Source organism: Asparagus officinalis, chromosome 5 (genome assembly GCF_001876935.1).
Source record: "Asparagus officinalis chromosome 5, Aspof.V1, whole genome shotgun sequence".
NCBI classification, from domain to species: domain Eukaryota; kingdom Viridiplantae; phylum Streptophyta; class Magnoliopsida; order Asparagales; family Asparagaceae; genus Asparagus; species Asparagus officinalis.
In genome coordinates this window covers 37,414,178-37,419,310 of record NC_033798.1, presented here as the reverse complement: position 1 = coordinate 37,419,310, position 5,133 = coordinate 37,414,178, and the positions used below count along the sequence as shown (strand labels likewise).

The 5,133-nt window shown below is 40.3% G+C and overlaps 1 pseudogene; it reads right to left on the bottom strand.

Annotated features, from left to right (window-relative positions):
• LOC109841721 overlaps positions 538-5,133 on the bottom strand; it is an 8,129-nt pseudogene continuing 3,533 nt past the window's right edge.

Below are 5,133 nucleotides of genomic sequence, written 5' to 3'. Positions count from 1 at the left end.
GGATGACTGCCAGATACATCAAAGGAAAAAGCTTATGGGATGCCCCTGTAAATATTCTGGATTCTGGAACTTGGAAGCACTTAACAAGGCTTAAATCTACAGCATTGAGTTGTATTAGAAAAGCAATTGGTAATGGTGAGACTACTTCACTATGGTTTGATCCTTGGATCCAAGAAGGGAGAATTATAGACATCCTTCATAATTTTGCTCCACATATCTCAGGCACAGAAAACTGGACTGTTTCTCATATCATTCACAATTCTCAATGGCAATTTTCACTACCAGGTCTCATCCCTCTGAAGCAATCTATATCTAATATCCAAATCTCTGGACAGGAGGATCATTGGTCTTGGCTACCTAATCCTAAAGGTAATTTTTCTTTTGCTTCTGCCTGGAATCAGGATAGGACTTTATACCCAAAATTTGAGCTTTTTAATGTGGTGTGGTTTCCTTGCTCTGTTCCTAAGATGGCCTGCTGCTTGTTTAAAAGCTTACTTAATAGACTAGCTACTAGAGACAGACTTTTCAGATTTGGGATCACCTCGACAGAAGATTGTGTTCTCTGTACTGGTATGAAGGAATCCAGAGATCATCTATTTTTCCAATGCCCTTTTTCTGCCTATATATGGAAACTCTGTAAACTGAAGCTGCATATCGATGCCATGGCAATTCATGACCTGAGAACTGAAGCAATAGAAACACAAAACAAATTCAAAGTGAAAGATAGAACTTATATTTTGGCTAGATTGGTTTTGAGTGCAACAGTTTGGCATATTTGGCAAGAAAGAAACCGCAGAATATTTCATGATCAACAGATGCATAAGGTTATGGTTTTTAGAAGACTATATGAAGACATCAATGTTTTAATCAGAACCTGCTACTGGAACACGGTTCGGTTCGGTTCGGTTTTTATCAAAATTTGAACAACCGAACCGAACTGCCCACAATTCAAAACCGAACAGAACCGTTGCACATCGGTTTGGTGCGGTTTGTTCGGTTGTAACTTCATCATACTTTCAATAGTCTAGCAGGAAACTATATGCAAAACTTGAATATGTTCCAAACAATAGATTAACCAGTGACAATTCATGTTCATGATAAGTTGAAAATGACTTGAAATTGAAAAGAGAAGTCAATGAGGGACTTACTTGTAAACTAGCCCCACCGAACAACTATGACGGCAGCAAGATACTATCCACAGTTAGAATACAGACCGGAGTATCATCAAGAACCGTCTTCGTAATGCGAGAACTCCCCTGTAAGACCCCGTTGATTTTGATAATTCATACATGTGGATATTAGTGAAACGCAATATTCAATATGTGAAAAATATCTTCATGGCATGGTTGTGCATGAAATCTAGCATTTTTGAGCTTATGAGAATGTATATATACATTAGTTATGAGGTTGAGTTTGCAAATTTGCAAATCATAAGCATCAGAGTCGAAGAACTCAGTTTTTAGCTCATGAGTCGAACCATAACTGTCATGAGTCGACTCATGATATCATCTCCCTTTGTCATAAGCCTCTGCTGAGTCGACTCATAATCTTATGAGTCGACCCATGAGTCATGAGTCGACTCACGACTGAACATGAGTCGACTCATCGAGGGTTTTCTGGTTTTTCTGGGTCGGGTTTGTTTGGGTTTCGGGTCGGGTTTTAACTTTTTATATATATGCTCCTCTACCCAAAAACACTTCATTTTCATCAGTTCTCCCCAGAAACCCTAGTCCCCCTCTCTCCTCTCTCAAACCCTAGGTGTTCTTGGTGATTTTGGGACGTTTCAAAGGATTTTTTTTAGCAAATTTCTTTTGTATTTTAGCGAAGGGAATCGTTCTTCATCACATCTGAGGCGAGTAACATCTCGTCCAATCTCTCTCCCATGCTTTTATGAATTTATAAACGTTTTTCATGAGTTTTATTGAGCCTAAGACATAATTTCAAATATAAAACGATGTTCTTATTAGTGTAAATGCTAAAGATCGTATGTTTTAGATTTTTAAACTCCCACCAACAAGTTTTTGATGAAAACCCAGATCTGGGAATTTATTTAAAGAAATGAAAATATGAGTTTTATTTTGATTAAATGCTCTTTTTCATGTTTAGGGGTTAAATGTTAGGTTTAACATGCAAGTAATCATTTCTGATGCTATGTATGAATTCTTTCACTGCCTCATAGTTTAGAATTGATAGTTAAGGAGGCGTAGATCAGTATAGGGAAGAATCGTGTTGGTGAATTTAACTTGTATTATATGCAGATTTTAGCCCGTAGGTCGACTCACGACTCATCACGAGTCGACTCATCAGGTTGAGTCGACTCATGACTGTCATGAGTCGACTCACGAAGTCTTGTTGTGTTGCATATTGTTTCTGCTGGGTCGACTCGTCAGTATATGAATCGACCCATAAGCCATGAGTCGCTCATAACTAACCATGAGTCGACTCACGAAGTCATTTCCTGTTATCATATGTTTTCTGCTGAGTCGACTAGTAACAGATCATGAGTCGACCCATGAGACATGAGTTGACTCATAACTGAGCACGAGCCGACTCATCGAAGTCTTTCTTGTCTTATTTGTGTTTCTGTTAAATCACCTGCTGTGTATATATATATATAGACTTTGGTACGCAGTCCTCGTGTTGGACTATGATCCATAGAAGTCCTCGTGTTGGACTATATTGGTACGCAGTCCTCGTGTTGGACTATGATCCATAGAAGTCCTCGTGTTGGACTATAATCCATTTTAGTCATGTATTAGACTTTTGCTAAACCTTGAGCACGTTATTCAATAAAGTTGGATATACGACACATTGTATTTGGCCGGGACATGATAGCTACCTAGGTTGATCATGGCACCTATTGTAGCCTTGTTTCACTTACATGTTATTGGTAGAGATGGGCATGTTTTCCTTTTCCTTATTTTTTTTCTTGTAACTAGCTTCGGGTTTTGTACTTAGGGATCTACAATTTGAGATACCAGGTATATACATGAGGGTTTCCTTGTTTGGATTATTTCGCTCGACGTACCTATGCTCGTGTTGTAATTCCCTAAGTACTAATACCCACATTGGTTAGTATAAATGATTTATATTATTGTGTATTAACTGTATTTTCTTATGCAACGAGCCCTATCCCTTGGGGTTGGTTGTGATGTTGCTCGCTAGCGCTTTGACGCTCGTTGTCCCTCCCCCTTTCAGGTAACGAGCCAGGAGCCCGGAGAGTCGCAGGTTGAGGACGACCCTTACTAGTGTCTACTATCCTCTTTTTAGATGTATTTATTTTTGTACTCCACTTGAGACATTTTAGACTTGAGAGGTTTATGTTCTAGAGTTATAAAGGCTGTTTGCCTTATTTCTTGTATTAAACATTATGTACTTTGAGACATGTTGAGCTCTCCAGATATTTATTATTCATTTCAGACTTTGACTGTGTACTTCAGCTTATTTTTGATTGATGAGATGTGTTTATTTGAGTCCTATCACTCCATTAAGCAATTGTTGTATAATCTTTTACTTGCTTTGTACTACACCTGTTTTTGATTCCACTAGAGAGATAGTAATTGTGATGGTGAAACATGTCATTGCACGGTGTGGTGCATGGTAGGTTTGACATCTCTGGTTTTACCTCGGACTGCAGCCTTGTGTGAACCCAGGGGCGTCACATCCCTATTCCAGTCTTCAAGCTCACATCATCGCCATGAGAACTCACAGTCAGATCAAACTTGCCAGCTCCACTGGTGGCGATGGGACGATCAGTTCCCTTCAACGACGTCTTCGGAGAATAACTCGGTAGCGCGTGGTACTGTAGCAACGTCACAAGCTCAGTGCTACTGAGCTTGTTCAGATCCGGAATCCCCTTAGTCTTGAAAGCCTCGTCGTTAGGCACAAACAGTGTCAGTCCCTTATCCTCAACAGCCTCGAACATCTTTAGAACTCCCGAGCTCTCGACGAGACCAGCAAAAGTCTTGCACCCGGCTTTTTCAAGAAGAGTCGAGAAGACCGAGGAAAGTAATGGGATCGGAGATCTCGAGGACGAGGATGTTGTAGGGGATTTGCTTGATGGACTTGGTGTAGTCGGCGATGAGCTTAGAGCCAAGGGCGGAGCCATGGCAGATCTGGAGGCGGCTGCAGCCATGGCCGACTTGGACAGATTCGGCGCAGGGATGGCCAGATTTGGACGAGGGAGAGATGTATTGATGCGGCATAAACATGCACCAAAAATTATTGCAAGTGCACAACCGTGTCAAGTTATAGTATAAAAAATTATCCGTGTCAAGTTATAGTATAAAAAGTTATCGATCCCATGAGGAAGGTGTTTTGTAGGAGAAAATATAAATCGGTTCTTATGTTGTGTGCGTGACAAATAGGAGTGAAGAATAAGTGTGATTGTGGAGAGATAATAAGAGTGAAAGTGATAGTGTGTAAATCGGCACAAAATGTAAGTGAGAGTAGATGTGACAAAGAATGAATGATTTTCACAAGGAGAAAAAGAAAGATGAATAAAATCAAGAATCAAAAAGGAAAATCAAAAATAAAAAGAAAATTCAAGAAAGTAAAGATGGCGAATTCAATTAAAGATATGAGTAATCTAGAATTGAATCCACTTTTTAGAAAAAAGGTGATTCCCTAGAGGGTTCTAGCTTAAAGGCGAATCAAAGAAAATAAAAATAAACCAAAAGAAAAACTAAACCCAAGAGGGTTCTAGCCTCAAGGTGAATAGTGCAAGAAATTAAAATTTTGACCGCTGGCGATTGTAGACGCTCGTATGCAACGTCAACAAGCTCAGTGCTACTGAGCTTGTTCAGATCGCGAATCCCGCTTAGTCTTGAAAGCCTCGCTGTTAGGGAGACTCACCTGCATCGTTCAAGACTCAGAGATGGGCAGTCTAACCCTTAATAGCGCCTCAACAGGATTTTCGTCTTGGGTCCTCGTAATATAAACGCTGTGTTCGAGCCAAATGTATCGACTGAGCGCCATCGAAGGCCTCTAAAGCTACTGTACTGATAAGACCGGTTGATCGTTCAAAAGCACATATTGTAGGTACCGTCTTCGGCATCGTATCATCACCAAGGCCTTTTCAAGAAGAGAGCGGTGATGTTTGGCGGTGGCATGGAGGGAGCGTCGATGAAGAAA